Below are 21302 nucleotides of genomic sequence, written 5' to 3' on the forward strand. Positions count from 1 at the left end.
GAACTCTATGCTCCAGGAGAGGGACTAACACAAGGAGATATACGCCAGACTTTATTGTAGGAGCGGTGAATCTAGAGCTGGATTTGCGAACCCTAGACCCTCCGTTGTGTCTAGTGAATCTTTGTGGGATTGCAGGATGTGCAAATCCAAGTCCAGTATTCGTAAATCCTTCACTTTGTAAAAATGATGCACCAAAGCTGCTCTTGACCAACCACTTTTGTGCCTGGCTTTGGGCCATGTGCAGCCTGGGTTGGTTGACTGTCAACTCCACTTGGAAATAGAGGTCTATGAATGTAGCATCGTTTACTGGTTTGAGTACGTTTTAATTTAATTACATTTTGCTTTTAGGAGTTATTTATTGGAATAAATGTTGTCATGTCAAAAGAACTGCATTTGGTGTGCGAGTTATGGTATGCATGTCTGTTGTACGAGTTATAGGTTCTGGTCCTAACTACAACTTGCAAATTTCAGTAGCTTTTTGGTTTTAATTTGTAACCATAACTGCACTTTAACTGATGTTTTATATGTGGATTTCAGAGTTTTTAAAAAAAATTGTATATTGATGTTATTACCAAAGCTAACCATAACTTCTCTATCCTTTGGTTTTTTTCAGCCCATATATAAAAAATTAAATCGAAATGTATATGTAGTCAGATATGCATGTAATGGTGTAGAATGGAAAAACTGGCTAGGTCATAAGCACTACTTTCTGAAAATCATTTCGTGTTCTTCTGTCTCTCATGCATAGATTGAGGCGACGCTGATTAAAGCGCTCCTTCACTACAAGAGGTAGCAGCACAGTAAAGAAGGCCATAGTGCTGGTGCTGGACACCACAACATAATCTTTAAGAGGCCTTTAACCATGCACAGACTGGCAGGAAACCGAGCATGGAATGCACTAGGCCCAGTAAACGCTGAGAGGGCCATAGTCGATTGTTTTAGTTGAGCTGAGAAATGATGGGACAGAGGGAAATCTCCTGCTCGCCTCTTTACTCAATCTAAGTATTAGAGCGTGACTTTAAATATGCTCATGTTTTTATGTATTTTCTCAGCTGCTGATGAGAAAGCGCATACGTTTGGTGGATCTAAATTCATAACAAGCATCAGTCGAGCTCTTGACTTGAATATGGTGTAATTCATTTTAAAAAACGCCCATTAACAATGTACAAGGCTTTAAGAATGCATACAAGTGAATATTACATCTAAATTCATGGTAAATACATTTTAGTTTATTTTTCCATTAGCTAAATAAACACTAGTGACTCTAGTTTATTAGTCCAAAGTTCAATATCAATATAACAGTATAAACTGTGTTTAGTTTTAAGAATAAAAACCATAAAAGCAGTACAAACCATAAAATAACACATCCAATAAAATCCAGCCTCAATAGAGTGAGATTGAAGAAAGAAGAGAAGACAAACAATATAAATAAATACAAAAGCTTTGTTTAAAGTTACTAACCAATACTTTAATTCAGTGTCATCCATTTTAAGAATGCTATTGCATGTCGGGAGTACAGCATTGTCTCGGTCCTTCCTGGTTTATTTTTGTTCCTTTCAGGGCTTGCCTATGAACTTACAACGTGCCGATGCACTAGCGGCATCTTTGCTTGTCTAGAGCCCCGCGGGGCTCCGACCAGCGCGCGGCCCTGGAGCCCGGCCAGCGCTGGCTCTGATGATAGTATTCAGGATAAGGCCAATGTTGGCTTAGCGTATGACGCTTGTTGTTCTAATACTGTAATACACTATTGTTCACTCGTGGTCGCCTCAGTGAGATAATGCACTGACAAACAGCGTTTCCTGACAGGAAGTAAATTCCCACTGTGTGTCACCGGATTACAGCCAAGATTACTGCTGCAGCGAGGGAAGTGTCCATCCGCGGCTGAACAACAGTTCATTCCCAACTCCTTTTTACGCTATTTTGGACACTTTATGCAGACCAAGTGTCCATGTATTTTTACTCGGTTATTCTTGAGATTGCTAGAGGTTTCTGCTGTTTCCCGTCAGGTTAATGATGAAACTGGGACAAATGCGAGATTAGCGCGCACAATTCAGTCACCGAGCCGGCTCATATTTTTACCGGGTATTAGCTCAGAATAGCAGTGGAGTCTTGTAGTCTTAGCGATTAATGCGGCCCACTCAACCCTCGACGCACGCGAGGTGTTAAAAAACAAAAGACTGAGTTTAATAAAATCCGCCAGCAGCAAAAAAAAAAAAAATCACAAACTATAAGTATCTAAATGTAAATTTACCTTATCACGTCACATTCGAACATTTCGCAAGTTTTGCTTATATAATAAAACTGGGGGATATCTGAAGTCGTACACAGTGCAGTAACACAAAATTAACCCTCCAAATGTAACGAGTGCCCGTGAGCCTCCCATCTCTCGCAGATCTTCACTAACGTTGGGCTCAATGAGGGTCCGTGAAGGATTATCACCCCCCCCCATCCCCCACCCCTAAATCCTTGAAGGATATTGAGGTCTCCTTGGCCGCAGGGACTGCATTATGCCTCTTATCATATAATTGAGAACGTGTCAACAAAAGATCTAGGTTTTTAAATGATGGCTTGAGGCAGACACAGCTATTCTCTGCCAAGTAGGTTAGAAACGCAACACACTCCAGAACAGGATGATGTTGAGCAATAAAATGAACAAAACCGTCCTGGTTCAACAAAAGCATCTAAGAGCATTGCAAGAGCACACCAGTTACTAAATGGTGTCACAGCGGTGCCGATTTGAGCAAGATGTATTTGCATAACATGTACATTAGGACTCTGGCAGAAGGCAGGTTTGCATAGTACAATAAAATGATTAACTCCAGTAAATCAGTTCTTATAAATGCATATCACTCAACCGATGATTAAACAGCTAAAAAATCCTCCAAGCAGCACGTAAAATAAAACCGGTACTACCTTTTTCAAACGAAGTTAGTGTAAAAATAAAAAGCACGTTATGCCAAACCATGGCACCACAGACAATTTTTTAAAAAGCGGTGCGTTTAAAATGCAATTATTCGCCTGGGTAACATCTGAAGTCCTACCTTCTGGTTATGTGCATCGCGGACAGCTGAATGAGCGTCCCCCTTTTTACAATACAGAAAAAAAGCGTTTGGAGTTACCTCCCTTACGGTATCCGGTTTTGGTGCCTTCGATTTTGGCACAACTGTGAAGTGACAAATACAAATAAAAGTCACCTCCAAAAACCCTCTCCTTGTGAATGAAATCCCGCTTCTGAGACCATGCTACTTGCTGGCAGGATGTAAGGTGAAAGTTCGTCTCCCAGACTGCTTCCTCAGCACCAATCACAGGCCACTGGCGAAGCCCGCTTGTGTCACTGTCAGGACGCAACGAAGACCAGGAAACGGCTGACTGCATCAGATGTGTAAAACAATACTAAACTTTAAAGCAAAAGTATCCACTTCCGAGAACAATTAATAATCGCGAGGGCTGGGGGAGGCCCAGAGATAAACAGTGTGCTTGCTCTGAATTGCTTTTCCCACAAAATGGAAACTGGGATTAACAAAAGGTCACTCACAGCACTACACAACCTGTTTGCAACCAGTGTTGAGATCGGCCTGCATGAGGGGGATTCACAAATGCTGCAATGCCAACCATGGAGACGTCATGTACAACATGTACGTTTCTCACACTCACAAATTGAGGGCGATCTACTGAGAGCAGGGTTTCTTCCTAGAAGGGTTAACTAACCTATAATCAAATGGTTTTAAAATTGCGAAAGATTGACAATATAGCTGAATGAATGACTACATCACAACAAAAATAAAGGTATAGTATCAAAAATATCGTTCAATTTGTCGACTGGTTCTTTTGTGAAAACTGATAGCCAGCAAAGCCCATCATCAAACACCTTTGAGAATGAGTTACTTACCTTCGGTAATGCTCTATCTTTCTAGTAAAGAATTGACGTAGCCACAATTTCCTCATCGTTTGAATATTCCCCAGGCATCAGACTGGATCTGGAAACTTGTTTTGTAGTACCCCTGCATGCCAGAAGGTGGCACTGTGCAACTCCACGCTGACACCGCTGCAGACGTAGCGTGCGGGGCCTAGAAAAGGAGACACCCACATATGCTGACAACAGTTGCTTTCGAGACGGTCCGTGCCGCCCGACGTGGAACCCCAAAACCAAATTAGTACATCAGTGTGCAGATTCAAAAATTTGTGGTCTTATTAATAGATAGAGTCCAATCAAAGAGCACGAAGGATGGGAGGTTCTGCAGCTAGATTGAATCTATACCAGAAAGAGCGTTACCAAAGGTAAGTAACTTGTTCTTCTGATAAAGACTTCTACCTGCAGATTCCCCAACCCTTTGAATAGATACCAAAGCTGAACATATGGTAGGTGGGCTATGAATGGACTCAAATCAGAATATCCTGCAGAACATAGTGGGCAAAGTGCCCATCCCGCCAGACTTGGCTGTCATGACAATAATGAAGTGGTTTCCCTTTAGGGCCCACTTTGGTTCTCCTTTAGTTGCATGTATTAGCTGTCTTAGGCTGCATCTGCTTTGCACAGCCACACACAGGGCCAGACTGGCTGTAGCGAGCACCGGGCATTTCCCCGGTGGGCCGCCAGGGTTGGGGCTGGTTTGGGGCCCCTGGGGGCCGATTTAGTTACAGGGCCGTTTTTGCAACATAGCTGCAATATCGCCAGTTGTAACAAAATCGTCCCAAACCGGCCGTGGCAAACAGCTCGGCCGCACCCCAAACCCCACAAGGGGGCCGCTGAGCATTTGCCAGGGCCGGTTTTGATTCCCAGCCCGGCCATGGCCACACAATACATTTGTTTTTGTGAGATATTTTAAGAAATACAATGCACATATTTGTTATTTAGTGACTCTTCTAGGGATTCAGTCTGAACATCTCGTGCGGGTTCGAACAGCATGGTGTACTGTTTCCTTGTGCCCAGTCAGCAACTTCTCCCAACGTTTTTAGACATAACACGGTGGCACAGCTGCAGTTTTCTAACAATAGTTCTTATCATATAAACTATCTTGCCCCTTTGGGAGGCAGAGAGGAGAATTTCAGCAGAGAGACCGGTCCTTGAACGGAGGCAGCAGCCTTGCATAAACTGAGTTTATACCCATGATGGTGTACTACCCAACTACACACACCAAGTATGGCGTCTCGGGCAAATCCCAGATATCACCAATAGAGCTATCTAGGCCTATCCTCACAATGTGAGCACAAGGATATTTATATTAGTTGCCATGGTTGGGTTTTTCATTGTATACAGCCTGTTAGTTGATTACGTTGCTTAGTTGTATTTGCTTACTTATTGCAGCACACGTGCCTCAAAATAGACTACAATAATTTCAATATCTCTCTCTCTATCTCTATCTCTATATATAGTAAACTTCCTTTGTGTCCTTCTTTTGTTTACTGTGGGCAAGCATGAGTGAGAAACAAAAAGGGGATGATCAGTTCCTTTGGGGATTAGAGGTTCATGTTCTAGGTTTGCCGAAATCACCTGCTACTCTGGAATGGTTAGGAGTTCAGGTGAGGCACTGTGAGCTAGCCTGGTTTGGGCCTACAAGTACTGACGCGGTAGAGAGACTCAGTCCCCTACATTTGGATGTCCTGTTCTCCCAAGGCATAGTTCTGCATCCAAGCAGAATCCCTGCGCTACTTGAACTTATTGTGGGGAGCTCACATAGCTGCCTGGCAGATGTCTAGAACAGGAACATGGTGTGCTAGTGCAGTGGTAGCGGCTTTGGCCCTGGTGGAGTGGGCTCGCAACCCTTCCTGAGGCTGCTTCTTTACCAGTTCATAGCAGATCTTAATGCCAAGCACAGCCCAGCACAAGATGATATGCTTTTGCAGAACCTTATCTTTTTTTGCTCCAGCGAGCCCCAGAAATAGCCGATTGTCCACCTGGTGGTCTTTGGTATAATCGATGTGGAAACTGACTGCTCTTTTGGGGTGGAAGCAATGGAGTATCTCCTCCTACTTAAAGGGGTGGAAGCGGAGCACAGAACGCCAGCAGGGTGAACGTTTGACGGATGTGGAACGGCGTCATAACTTTTGTTATCAAGGAGGCTCTAGTTTGCCGAACCAGCTTAGCAGGGAAGGTGGTGGTGTATGGGGGATGAACACAGGGCCTGAGCTCACTCAGAGGTCATGGAAATCAGGAACACCGTTTTAATGGTAAGAAGCCGCAAAGGACAGCTATGGAGCGGCTCAAATGGAGTACACATTAAATAAGTAAGGAAAAGACTGAGAGCATCAAAAACAAATAAGAGGGAAACGCACTGCAGCTCTTTCAGAAATAGCACCACAACTGGTGACTTAAACAAGGAGAGCTGATCATGCAACTGTTAAGAAGGCCAAGAGGGGTGAAAAAAAAAAACTTAATCGTGCCCAGAGGAAGGTCTTGCAGGGCGAGAGCGATAAAAAAAAAAAATCAAACATCAGGAAGTTTGGCCTGGAGGGAGTCAACCTAGCGAGTGCAGCACCAAACTTCTAACCTTCGCAGATGTGCAGCAGCCACCTCAATCACCTTGCTTAACACCTGAGAGATGCTGTTAAGGCCAAAAGGGAGCACATCGACTTGATAATGCCCTTGGCCCACTGTGAGAAGCAGGTAACGCCTGTGGGCATGCAGAGATGGTATTCAGTCAGTCGCTGGGGTGATTGTACGAGGTACGGCGGTGAAGAAAGGAAGGCAAGGCATAACCTTTGTGGACAATTTGCAGAATCTACATGTCTGATGAGATCTCTTGCCAACTTGGACAGAATCAGTGGATTCTGTCTCCAACCAAGTGGCTATGACCCAGTAAGGGTACATTAAAGAGGTTTGGCGCGGACCTTGGCCACAGGGGCACGACGGCCTCTCTCATGAAACTGCTGGGTTCCCTGCTGGGGAAGTATAGGCTGGCGGTAAGGAATGCCACATCTGAAGCCATGAAAGAAACACTGAAAGTGCTGCTAGAGAGGCTGGGTTGATGGTCCCAGAGAGTGAACCGTAGCCACATACTCTCATTGAAACATTCAAAGGCAGAATCAGATTTGTCACTGAACAAGCGAGCCCCATTGGACAGCACGTCCATTAGGGAGGACGAGAACCCCGTTGATCATAGCCACGCATGGAGACGAATAACAACACTGGTGCCAACAGTCCATCCGATGTTGGGGGAGGAAAGGGGTGCAAGACGCAATGAATTGTGAACTTGGCCACATCATGACCATTCTGAATCACCAGTGACAGAACAGGGTGAAGGATCTTAGGAACATATGGGAGGCATCCTGCCACAGGGTCCCAGAGGATAGGAGTGTAGCGACCCAGCAAACATTAGGAGTCAACTGTTCGCAGGGTAAAAATTGCAGAAGAGGCATTTTCTGAATGTCTACACAATCTTCAATTCCATGTCAGGTCGGGTGGGAGGAAATTTATTGGGGTTGGTCCAGCTGGTCAAAGGCCTGCCCCAAAAGGTTTTCAAGAGAAGGATGCTGTGACAAAAGGATGGGTCAACTCGTGAAGAGCGATGGCGTCTGGCAATTTGAAGGTTAACAGACGTCCGGTACAAATTTAAGCCCAAACCCCTAGCAGAGTATCTGTCAAGGCCAAATTAAAAGGTGGGAAAGGCTCAGAAGCAGTGTGTCCAGGCTGCAGGACAGACACCAGGACGTTTGTTTTCACCTTCATAGTGGGAGGTGGAGATCAAGGATGTTAGCCGCCCTACATAAAACCATGGTTTGGGAAATGTAAGGTAGATATCTGTGATCATTTTTTAAAGAAAAAACTTGCAAGGTCACTACAGGGTAATATTTAAGGAGCTCGATCTATCTAAAGATTTTACCAACTCTGTGTCTACGAGGAAGTTTTTTTTTTTTTTTTTTTTAAAGAGGACAATTTTTAATTAAAACTCAGAGTAGCTCTGGCGGCTTTACAGTCTTGGAGTTTCCTTTCACTCATGCAGGTGTATGGAGAGTCAGCATTGATAAGGCACATGCTAGAAATTACATAGCAAAGCAAACACAAAAAACAAAAATAAAAAATACACCTTTACGCCTTTTTGCACAAGATCGAGTGTAGGACTGCCTTGGTGTCTGGGCAAGAGACGAGTCTGCTCAGTAAATGCAGCTGATAAACACGGTTCTGATAACACTGCTGGGACAGTCATACAACATCCTATCGGGGACAATGCTAGGGGAGTACTGGGAGAGGAACCACAAATATAAAAATATAAAATCATGCACTTATGAAACACAATGCATTCTGTGAAATCCACATCAACTGCACAAACCACGCCTGTGACTGAACAAAAGCCCAGTTTACTTTCACTGAATGAACCTAGTCTTAAACAAAGCTCACGTCACGATGTCACGCTACACTGTAATGCTTGATCACAATGGTTAGAGTATTTTAATTGTAGAAATGAAAACTTGAACACTAGTATTATTTCATAGCTTAAATAAGCAAAAAAATAAAAATACAAGAGAAATAGGTAAGAAAACCTAAATGGTCAAACACTGTCAGGGAGGCTTCCTACTTTTAACAGCGGTTCAACCCAGATATGTAAAACAAAAACCACTTTGTATCCTTTGCTCATATGACCCATTCCAAAATCTAGCACACGGTTTATGACAGATTGATGTTCAGTCACAGAAGCTAGGTGTAAAACTAGATTGTAGGTGGGAAGTACGAATTTTATTTAAGAAGCTTTAAAGGGGATATCTGAACATATAAGGAACAAGCACTGGCAATGCCAACAGGTCTGGTTTTAACATCGGCCACTCATGGGTCTAGGCACTCAATAAGTCATCACATCTGCACTTTGTCACTCGCCCATGCAACTGTGCATCCATTCATCCATCTATATATCCATGAACTATTCATACAGCCACATTAAAAACACACTCAAACTCAACATCTTATGCAAGATTCATTAAAAGAATACAGGTAGAAAAAGAAAAACAGCCGTTGGCTAAATATGGTGGGCACGAGCTTGCACTAACAAAACTAAACATAGCAGCAGGTAGCGGTCTTACAATGATGTTGTCCATAAGGTCTCATTCTCAGGCTTCGAAAAATTCCAAAAATATTACCAGACATTCGGATCGAGGGATTTGAATAATCTACTTGACCCAAATGTAATGAGCTTGACCAATGAACTGGTCTCTAATTGTATGATCCTAGGCAAATATTTTATTTCACAGTCACATTTTTCTTCATTATCAAAGGACCTTCAAATATGTGAGTGCAGCAAGTCTACTGTACTAAAACAGTTTTGTTTGATTTAATAGACTAAAACATTGCTCCAAGTACAAGAAGAACCTAGCCCAGGTATAGGGTATGGATTGGATTGCCATCAGGGTGGTGGCAAAATGTTTCTCAATTCATTTTTAAAAGCTTTCACTTTTTCTATAAATATATTACTAAATTAGGATGTGGTGGGAACTGTCATTTAGAGATAACATATTTTCCAGTGAAATGTCCACTGACTAGCAGTTTAACTGATAAAACCATATAGTGTGCAAACGATAATCTGTGGAAATCCCGTTTCAGCAAATATAATTTTTACATCACCAAGTAAAGCGTTCTGTTTTGTTCTGATCCTATTACAATCTTTGATCTCATCACACTTTAGAATTACAAAAAAATGTGCATTCCTAATTGCTGCTACATTTTGAAATATTTGTGCTGCTTCTTTTTTATTTTTTTAAATGTCAATAGAATTTTTATTATTTTGTCACATACCAAGGACATTTAACATAAAAACACAAAACACAGCATCTACATAAAACATTAAAAAAAAAAACGAGCACTCGCATCGCTTGTTGTTACAGGACAACCCACGCTGGTTGTGCTAGTTATGGTACAGTTTGACTGTTTTGGCTGCCCCCCACCCACTGTCCTCGTATGGGTCATAGAAAACACAGAGAGGGACAAGGAAAAGGAAAGAAAACCAGAGCAGAGAGAGAGGAGGTATCTCATGTAGGGAGAGTAGGTCTGCTATTTCTGACAAAAGAGGGTTGCTATCCGGGTCGTTATGCTAGGCCTTTTCAGGGCGGGTCATAGGGGTCTAGGTATTTGTCCAGAGATGCCTACATTTTTCTGCCGGGCTGTCTCCACGGTGAGTCTAGTAGGGCCACTGTATCTGCTTCTCTGAGGTGCGTCACCCAATTGAGCCATCCCTTGAACGTTGCCTTGGAGGTGTCTTTTCATTTATTGAGAACCATTTTTACACCTGCTGTTAGTAGGAGATCGAGTAGGTCTCTGTCCTGCTGTGAGTCTATATCTGTCCTAACAAAGGCAGTTAGCAGGGTGGCAAACTCCGTTTTAAGAGAGCAGCCTAGCATGTTGTTTAGAAAGTCGAAGATCTTCTCCCAGTAAGATTTGACTTTGGGACAGTAATATATGAGATGGGCCAGATCCCCCACTTCCTTTATTACAATTCCAGCACTGGTCATTGGTGTTCAGTCCCAGGAACGTCAGGCGCGCTGGTGTCCAGTATAAAATCAAACATAAATTACCTGACATAGAATTATATAAATTCCTAAAAATCAAAACAGCACTGACCAAAGCGAAACTCTCAGATACCAAGCCAACAATCATCCAATATATAACCAACCTCAATAAATTAGGCCACCAGGTATCACACCTCTATAGACTCCTACGGCCCAGTTCAACCAAACTTAATGAAAAGACACGCAAATACTGGGAAGCCCAACTTGGGGACTCACTTAGTGAAAACGAGACAGTTGCTATGGTCCTCTCCCACACAATTCAAGATATCCCCAGTACTAGCACAGACAAAGTTCTGTACTGCTTATTTTCTGACTTTTTAAATGCTGTGCGTTATACAAAAAAACCAAAAAAAAAAACTGGCATCCTATAGCTTTTCATTTCAATCTCCCTGCGGCCCAACACAACTGTCAGAACATTCACTTAACAAAACCCTCCATCTTTGCAGTCAGAGAATGAAATGTAAACAATTGTGACAAGATTAAAAGGCATCTTTATTGCTCATTCAATTATAAAATCTGACTATCCATGGTGAATATATTTTTCAAGACCGTATTGTTTCAGAGTTTTAAAGTACAGCATTTTTGCCATGTTTAGAACCAAAATGTTTGCCATCTTGGAATGGTAAAACAATAATACACTATGGACAATATGTTTCCATGATGGTCACCTGGATTAGTAGCAGTGGCCACGAGGCATGTGGAGCACTGCAGATGAAATAAGCAGCCTGTTGGCACTGTTTGAGGAGCATAACTAGTTCATGAGCTGAACTATGCTCCAAAACTGAAAATAATAAAAAGAGAAGGAAGAAATGAAAGAGGACCTATAAAAGGAGAACATGAAAAACTAATGGACTGGCCCACCAGCCTTGGCAACGAAACGCTAATTTCAGCCAGCTGTACACGTGATCGGGGAAATGTAATCACTTAATAGACAAAAGAACCAGTGGCGTGACCCCCACTGCCCCATGCAGTATGTAGTCTTGGATAGATGCAGTGTAAATGACACTGCTACAAAGCAATGGCTGGACCAAAGCACCTCTATGTATGAATATGCATATATATATTTTATGTATGTATGTATGTATGTATGTATGTATTTTGTCATTATTCTTTTATTACATGCTACTAGCAGTCAACTATGGCTGTCAGGCATTTCAGTGTTTCGAGCAATAATTATTCCATAACAAGTCTTCAAACCCTAAGGTTTGTCAAAGGGCGTAATCAACACCAAAATACTTGCTTAGAAAGGTAATCTGTGAGATTCCTTGCAACAAAATACTTGCCTATATGCTTTAGAATGATGCAACAACAATTCACCCTTAAAAGGCTATCACCTTAATACATGTTTTTCGCATTAAGTAAGTCAGGCCTACTACCTTATCTCATAACGTTTCATAAAAGATCAGACCTATGGCATCTGGCAAACCTTTGACAATAAACCAATCAGGCCCATAATCTTCATCATTGGCTTGTTACTTTGACAAACTCAGGGCTACTGTGGTGTGCTTTTCCACAAGGCAACCATCCGGCATCCCATCGAAGAATTGTGAATGTGTACAAAGATAGAGCTGGCAAAATACTATACAGTACCAACCAGTCTTATAAGAAGGGAGAAGAAGGATGTTCAAAGTGCACATCTTCTAATCCCTGTGTTGGTCGGAAAGGGTAACCAATACAAAAACTCTTGTTAACACAGAAATCAGGACTCTCGGAGACTCAATGTAACACAATAGGACTCACAATAAATGAGGAGTACTGCTTTTTTCATAACTTTCCATAATAAACAGATTGGATTATTGTATCTGACATAACTTTTAGCAATGAATCAATCAGGTCTGTAGCCTTACCACTGGCGTGCCACCACAATCTTTGCTTACTAAAATAATCTGTGAGATTCTTTGTAACGAACTTATCTATAGGCTTTAAAAATAAGTTATAACACTTTTCACAATAAATCAGGCGTACTGCATTTTTCATAGCTTTTCATAATAAGCAAATCAGACCTACAGCATCACCCAATGAACCATTCAGGCCAATAGCCTTTATCACTGTTCAGTGTGACTGATAATCAGGTGACACAAGCTCGCACCTTTGTGCCTCTTTGAGAAGCATCATTGTACACAAAGTCTGTGTTTAAAGAGCAGCCTGGAAAGGACACTTTAAAGGAGAACCGCCCAAACTGGCTCTGAAAGTACAGACAAGTCAATCCACATTCAATTTCTGATTCCACTGTAAAAAAGTAGTGGGAACCGCTGACCCACTTCTTGTTACATTTCCAAATTCTCTTTGACCAAGCAAAGAAGTGCTGCATGGAGTACTCAAAGGAGCGCTGTGCAACTAGAGCTGGTACCTGCCTCACTGCTAGCTTTCCAGAGATGAGGACATAACCGGAACCCTGCCATGATGGAAGAAGCTGCTCCTCTCACCTGAAGGGCCTAGAAATGTTCTTTCTGAAGAGGGAAAGAGTGCCACAAGCAGCAACGCCCTGGTTTTGGGAGGGTCTGCCAGGAGAAGGAAGACTCTCAGATCAATCTGTGAGCCTTTAAAGTGGTGGGCACAGTTTCACCACAACTGCAGTCTCAAGCGGAAATTGCATATTGGCGTCCCACCTCGCCATTGTTCAAGAACAGTGACCACAGCTGAACTTGCCTTTGGTGCTCAGTACTGTGATTGTTGGGGGTCGCCGCCACCACATTCTGCAAATGCGCCCGTAGCAGCCTTCATACCGCCATGATGCCTGGACACGTGCCAGTCCACCTGCTAAGCATTGCTGTGCAAACCTGAAGCGGGTCCAATGCCTGCTGCCGACCCCAAAAATGTTGAGTACTTGTGTTCACTGAATGACACCAGGTGGCGCCTCCTGCTGCCAAACCCTGACATGGGATAATGGGACTGAGGGCTGTTCCTGCAACCGCCACATCCCCTCCCAGAGGTAGGAGCAAGCAGAGATGCATGTTGGCTGTATCCCACCAGCTGCAGAAATAACAAGGAGACCTGACTTATTGTGTATATAGAGGGGACTGTACTGAACTGAGCACTGTCCTCACTGAACTGTGACACCCTATCTGTGCTTGATCCCCGATTGTGTCACATAGACACTCTAACCCTAGGGCAGCCTGCCTAGGATCATGAGGGGAGACACAGGAAAACAGAAGGGGTGGGTGGCATTCCAAGGCACAGTAACTCAAGCTCTAGAATATTAGTGCGCCTGCTAATATTACCTGTAAATTATTCAGTTTTAAGTGTGTGTAATTCAGTCATTTTCTTTTCCAAGAAATGCACAGGGTTAGACAATCAGTTACTGTGCTGCTTGGTGGTTATCGAGAGGGGTGGTACTTTGCCCTGTCTGCAGAGTCTCAGGAGAATGGACCCTGGCACAAAAGGAGGCAAACTACTACCGCCTCCACGGGTGAGGCTCGTAGCCCCCTTCTCGCCCCATGTCCCGGCCTCGAACGAGGTCAGACAACAGTGTTATGATTACCGTCACAGAACTCCTTTCAAGCCACTATTATGTAATTGAGTGCACGTTTCATATAATATGGGAACTGTCTAATCGCACATTTTGTAAAGAATTCTTAGAATTTTCTAAACCTCAACCAAGATTATATGCTCGTTCGCCAGGTCTTCTATATTACATCATGTATGGAGCTCCAAAACCAAATGAGGTTAAACGTGCACTACATAAACCTTTATAAATAAAATTATTTCACAGGCTCACCTAGAAGACAAAAAGCGAAGTCTCTACCATCAGGTGGTGACAACGTTAAGTAAAAAAAATTAAGAGGATACTGGACTGAGTAAAATGTTTAACGACAATTTGTAGTAAAAATAACCGCTTGTTTCAGCCCCTGTTCAATTCTGAACACGCATTTAGAATAACAAACCTCGAGTATAACAATGTAGTATCAGTGACAAAGTGGAGTGTGAGCAAATCTGTCATCTCAGTTTACTGACCATTGGTGTTTTCTCCGTCAGAAATTTGACATCTGCAGCTGCAAAGGAAATGACAAAAGAACAAAAACAAAAACACAGCCAGTGTTTCTCTGCAAAATATTCCACTCACAACTGCCCAGATGTTTGTCCATGGAATAATCCGCAGATTTCCTTTGGTGGGGGTAGGGAGTGTGGAAAGAGATACTATGCACAGACACACGCTGTTTGTAACAGATGAGGAATGTGGGCTGCACTGCACAGCAGTCGAGGGCAGATACTAAATTATTATCGAACTAAAAAACAAACACTACACGCAGAAGAAAAACATTCGCACTGAAACCAACGTAAAACATCTTTAAGTATGACAGATTTCATATTCTGCTCAGGGCTAACTACTATGAATCCTAGCCTGTTGTACAGTGTCAAGCTAATGATTTGAAAATTACTAGGGGGTGTTTGTGTTTGTTAAACAAGGAGGGTGTAGTCCTAATTGCCACCAGTTCATGAGCAAAGACTCTTGCACAAATTGATGTGTTTATGTGTATGGTACACTACTGGTTAGATCTGGCTTCAGACAACTTTATCTTAAGGGGCAAACCCAATAAGAACACAGAACATATAGAATACATACAGGGACTTTGGAGCAAACCTCTTCAACCATGATTGGCTTGCATGGTTGAGGCCCATTTAGGCTATGGCTTCCAATAGTGGCCATCCTGTTTTGTTATCACATCACCCTCCATCCTTTTGTTGATGTGTACATTTTATTCGGGCACTTTATGCTGGTATTATCCTTCCTGTGCCTGGGAGCTCTTCTGCTGCTTTCACTCCTCTGTACTTGAGAGCACCAGGCATGTGTCGGCTTGGACCAGCACCTGAAGAACCTTGCTACAACTCACTGTGACCCAGCAAACAGACTTCCTAGCATGCAATTATCAGCGCATAGATGCAGGGACATCAAAGTACATCTTCATTCACATACTTGTCCCGCCATTTTCTCCTACGAGTAAACTAAGTTTCAGTTTCAAATGATCAGGAATTTGCCATGTCCCAGTAAATGAATGGCTGTTCGAGCAGTAGTACTGATTGATTGATTGATTGATTGAATGTGGACATAGTATGGGTCACTCTTTCACAACAGGGAGGAAGTCTTGGTAGGGTAGCACAATAATAGACTTATGAGTTACCACCAGATATAATCCTGGCACATAATATACTGGGTATGATTCTTTCATTGCCTACAATAACAGGGTGCTCATTGTGGGTTGTCACATTGCTTAGTACATAGTGTTATGAACCCCAATATAGGCCTAGGTAGTTGCATGACTTTTTCCTACATTTGTTCTACCATTGCTCTACATAACTGGTCTGGCGATGGACTTTTACCTAGTTAGGTGCCGAACAAATGTTGTGTGGTTTTCTACAAAAACTAGCCTCATTTATTATGCATGAGGATTCTCAGTATCTCATCAGGATTACCATCTTCTGCATAATAACTCTGTAAAAGGGTCACCCACTATCATCATCCTTGGCCAACATGCCCATAGTACCATGACACATCTAGGTAGAAACCCTGAGGGTACCTATCGGGTATATAAGCACCACATCTGTGCTGGGCAAAGGAGAGGAGAAAAAGCTTCCATGCTGACATGAGATGCTAAAGTCCCTGGCCACAGACACGCCAGCACGCAGTGGTCTGACATCCCTCGCAGGGTGTCCAATTCGAGACCAAGACGGGGTCTTTCGCTCTCTCACATCAGGTAATGGGGATGGCTCTTTCCTAGGGTGGGTCTTGGCTATACACCTACATATATGCTAGGTACACTTAGGTACATCTAGTTAGGGTTGCATCGTGGGAGTACACATTATTATTGTCATGTATCTATATGCCTGCATACATTCATTGTTTTAGCACTATGGTAGAATTTTACCTTCCATTTACTTTATTGGTGCTTATAACCGTATACATCTGTTTGTCTAATGGTTGTTGCAGCACACACACATTTTTTTTACTTGAATGACACTGGTTCAATAATTGCTTATTGAAAACGTCTCCATCGTTTATTCTGAGAACAAGTGAGCATGAGTGACTGAGTGAAAAGTACTGTTTTCACGATCCCTGAGGGGTTAGGGTTGTCATGTTCAATAGTTGCCGGAAACTATTTGCTCCTTGGTAAGGTTGTGGGGGCTAATATTGGCACTGTGAGCTAGCTGGTCTACAGACCAACATATCCTTTGTGGGCGGTCTGAAATCATTCTGGATGCTAAGCCTTTTTTTGGCTATTTGAGGTAGATCGCGCTTAGGCCCCTGTAACTTTTTGACCACATAAGGTATCTATGCCAAATTTGCACCCTTTTCTTCCAACATCATAGGGATTTTAAATGTACTCCGGGTTTGTTGATTCCCTTGGAGGTAACCCGGACATTAGCCAAAATACAGTTAAAGAGTTTTTGTTTTTTGGAAAAATGGGGAAAAAGTGCTGCAGAAGAAAGCATCTGGCTTTTCCCCTGCGTATGGTATCAAAAAAGGGTATGGGGTGCTGAAATCAGCATCTTCCCAGCTTTCAGGGACAATCAGACTTTTGTCAGAAAACCAAAACATTTTTACACAGTCTTGCCATCTTACTGAGACATAGCCGATTTTTGCTACTTTTTGTACTTTCAACCTCCTTCTAGTTAGTGGTAGAAATGGGTGTGAAAGCAATAATGGATCCCAGAAAGCTTTACATTTCTGAAAAGTAGATACAATTCTGAATTTAGAAAGGGGTCATGTGTGTAGATCCTTCAAGGTTTTTTTTTTTTTTTTTTAAACTAACACTTGAAAATAAGAAAAACTGAAAAGGAGTTGAAAAAAACAGCCATTTGTGCCAACGTTTTCACCTGTAACTTCAAGAACCCGAGGAATCTAGAGTCAACAATTGAGCAGCGACTTGCAGTGGTTTTTTATTATGTACCGGGTATATAGCAATTCATTTGTTAAAATATAAAGAGTGAAAAATAGGTATCAAAAGCACCTATGTATTTCTGAAATGAGAACACAATATACAGTTTAGAAACTGTGGCTATTTGCACATCTCCGAAATTGTGGTTACCCATACTAGCCTGTGAATTGTAGGACATTTTTCAAAGCGACTTCTTTTTTACATATTGTCATATTAAGAAGCTAGAAATGCATAGAAAGGTAATAGATAGGTAATAAACAGTTGCTCTACAATTCTGAGTTCCCCTAAGTCTCCTGATAAAAATGGAACCTCACTTGTGTGGGTAGGCCTAGTGCCCGCGACAGGAAACAGCCCAAAATGCAACGTGGACACACCCCATTTTTACAGTGAGAACTGACCTTTTTCGCAAAGTGCCTAGCTGTGGATTTTGAACCCTAGATCTGCCGGCACCTAGGGAAACCTGGCAAACCTATACATTTTTGGAAACTAGACACCCAGAGGAATCCAGAAGGGGGTGACTTGTGTGGCTCCCACTAGGTTCTGTTACCCAGAATTCCTTGCAAACCTAACTTTGTCCAAAAAAAAAACATTTTCCTCACATTCCTGTGATGGAAAGTTCTGGATTCTGCGTGGATCCACATAATTCCACCCTCCCCGGATTCCCCCAGGTCTTCCAATAAAAATCGTACCTCATTTGCATGGGTCAAGTAACCGCAACAGGCAAGGGCCCAAAACGTTTTGAGGAGACATCAAAATGACCCATCACAAAACAACTTGGTTTTGAAAGAGGGTTCACCTGGGTTTTTGGCCCCAAACTCGGCAGCCATTTAAGGAAACCTACCAAACCCACACATTTCTGAAAACTAGACACCGGGGGGGGGGGGGGGGGGGGGTTGAAAGAGTCCAGGGAGGTATGGCTTGCGTGGACACCCTATAGGAGTGTAGGATCTACTTCTTATAGGTACCCTCCACTTTTTGCTGATGTTTCACTGTTTTTCGACTTTAGTCTGGCTGGGGCCCGGCTTACCAGGACCCCAGCCTAGCTGCTTCCTCTCTAAGTTTATTACCAGTACTTTAGGTGCACTCCAGATTGGATTTTGGGGTACTCTTATAAGCCCATAGTATATGGTATACTATGTACCCAGGGCATATGTACCCCAGAGGCCTACCAGGGGCTGCAGCATGTATTATGCCACCCCTGAGAAGCCTTCCAAAATGACACCACAGGACTGCTTCTGCAGCCTGGGTAAGGTGGTGCATGCACCCCTTACTGAGATATAGGTCCACTATATCTCTCCATATCACTGCACATATAAACCTATCAGTCATCCCTATGGCAGGCCTTATCAATCCTGAAGGCAGGGTGCTGGGTTTTATGTGAGAGGTTGCCCATGCATGAGCAGAGCCTCTCTGCAGCCTTCGGAACCTTTATTCCGGGGTGGTTTGTGATGCAGCCAACCATATACTCTTAAGTGCATTATAACTAAACGGTAATTGCTAACTTTGGGATGGCTGCAGAGAAACATGTTGTGCTTGGTGTCAAACACCTTGAAATCATACCCCCACACCAGTAACTGGTGTGGGAGTATGATCCCACCCTTCTAGAGGGAGAGACATGACAGCACCGGTATACCCAGTACCAGCCAACAGAGCCCTGGCATCACAAAATGGATGCTGCCAGCCACAGACACAAGTCTGCCCTCCTGCTGCTGGACGAAACTCCGGCAGGGGAGGCCTGGACAATAGGTTTCCTGTCACAGGGAGGTGTTACCACCTTCCAGACAGGCTTTAGTGTATTGGGGCTGGGTTTGAAGTCTGCACTGGGGGCAAATTTGATGTCCCTGTGCATAGTCCAGTTCAAACCGGTTGCAGGGGCTACCAGCCCCTGCTCTGGCGCGAAACTGGAGAAAGGAAATGGGTGTAGCCACCCCTCTTTCCTGACCCTCCCATAGGTGAGTCCCTAGAGATTGTCCAACCCCTTCCTTGGGTATAAGATAGGAACCCCTGGCAGCAGGACTTTAGATTACACCTGGATGAAACTTTGATACTGAATCCTGGAACTTCGACGATTTACATTGAACTAGATGACGTGGTCTTAGAGGTTGATCAGTGCCCACAGCAAGTCTGAGACCCGTATCCCTCGTTGCAACCGTGCAACCCAAACCCCTGGACACCGCGTCACTTTGCAGAAGCATCAGATTTCTAACGACTCCTGCAGCTGAGCTTTGGGTTACTTGTAGCCCTGAACCCAAATAGCATTTGCACCGAAGATTGCTACCCTGCACTCCACGAGTGCTCCGTGAGCGGGCCCCTTTGTGTTTTTTCTTGAGGTCCCTTAGTGATCCCTAGTCCGTCAACTGGTGGGTCCCTGCGAAGGCAACTTTAATTGGGCTTACCTGGTTGCTCCCTAGGTGCCCCGACTCTCCATCGCTTGGGGAGTCCCCAGGACCTTGCTGGTCCGCACCAAAGCAGCTTTTCTCTTTCTGCATGGGTTGCTGTTGTCGAGGCTTGTTGGGTCCAATCTGGGCACCGACACCGCAGCACTCGACATCCTTCTTGCGACATTTCGAATCCAGCTCCTGGTCATCGTTGACGCCTCCTGGTCATCGTGGCTTTAGAGTCAAGCTTCACCTCTTCGCACCTGAAACACCTGACATCGGTGGGCATTAGGCTATCGTGCCCCTGGTCACTGGCAAGGGACCCAGACTCTGTCCCCTCTGCTTTCAGGTTCTTCTGGTTTTCGATCCAGGCTAGGATCACACCGGAAACGTTTCTCCTTCCCGGCAGCAGCACTTTGCCGCAAATCGCCATTGAAATCAACGACCATTCCCGACACCATTTGACACCTATGCACCCGGCTTCCCTGGGTGAGGTAACTTGAGTACCCCGGTACTCCCATGGGTGCTGGCCCTAGAACCCCCTAAGTCTAAAGGGGTTTGCTCAAAGTCCTTTCCTAAGTGTCCTTAACTTCTAAAATTCCAACCGCGACTTTCCCATAGAATAGAACGGGGCTCGCGGCTGTGTTCTCACACCAGACACGTCCCCCGTGGGTCTCCTGTGTCACTACCTTGGGTGGTTCCTTGGGGTCCCAGCGATTCTACGTGCTCTAGGCACTGTGTCTAGGCAAGTCGTGGTTCTTATACCACTTTCTTAATATATGGATTGGTCCGCCCCTAGGGCCCATTGTATATGGTGCTATTTACTGTCGTTTTAGACCTGTATTATTATGTATCTTGTACTCTAATCTCATAAAGAGATTAGTAGCGAGTGTTTAGAAATAAATACATATATTTTATATATACCTGGTGTTGATCTCCTCTCATTTAGTAATTCAAGAGGTTATAATCTGGTAAAACAAGCTGCTTTACACTCCTTCAAGACTTAGCCTGAAGGCTGCTCTCCATAGCTACCACTAGGATAGCTTTCAATAAAGGTTGTCTTTAAACCTATCAATACGGGTTGTTTGGACTGGTGCAAGGTGCCCACTAGAACTAGTGGACAGCATATGCCAGGCCAACTTCTCACTCCCCCCCTCCCCCCTAATGTTTACCAACCCAGAATCCCAGACAAACTTCTAATTTAGCTGAAGCAAAACAAATTTTACACATTTTTGTGTGGGATCACCGTGCCGGCACAAATATCATACCCCACAGCGTTCCCCTCAGTCTCCCGAGTAAAATGCTACCTCACTTGTGTGGGTGTCCAATGCAGAATTGGCAAAAAACGTATTTTAAAAAAAATGTAGTGCTTAGAATTTGCGGTGCTATACCCTTAATCCCTATGTTTTTGGCTCTTTCCAGTCACAGGCCCTTGCCCCACCCACACAAGTGAGGGGACATTTTTCTCGGGAGACCAAGGGGAATGCTGGGTAGGGAAATTTGTGCCTGTCTGGTGATCCTACAACTTACCCACACAGAAATGTGAGGAAAATGTGTG

At 43.6% G+C, this 21302-nt stretch overlaps 1 protein-coding gene across 7 annotated transcripts in view; it reads right to left on the bottom strand.

Annotated features, from left to right (window-relative positions):
• The window catches only part of ADD3 (adducin 3), a 326180-nt gene that overhangs the window by 163759 nt on the left and 141119 nt on the right, over window positions 1-21302 (bottom strand). The window contains exon 1 of one of the 7 annotated variants that reach the window (XM_085603441.1): window positions 3042-3213. The exons of the other annotated variants lie outside the window; for them this stretch is intronic. The gene's annotated coding sequence lies outside the window, so the exon portion shown is untranslated. Of the gene's footprint in view, window positions 1-3041; window positions 3214-21302 lie in introns of those variants that run through there. 7 annotated transcript variants of the gene reach the window in all.

This window comes from Triturus cristatus, chromosome 1_2 (genome assembly GCF_964204655.1).
Source record: "Triturus cristatus chromosome 1_2, aTriCri1.1, whole genome shotgun sequence".
Taxonomy (NCBI): Eukaryota; Metazoa; Chordata; class Amphibia; order Caudata; family Salamandridae; genus Triturus; species Triturus cristatus.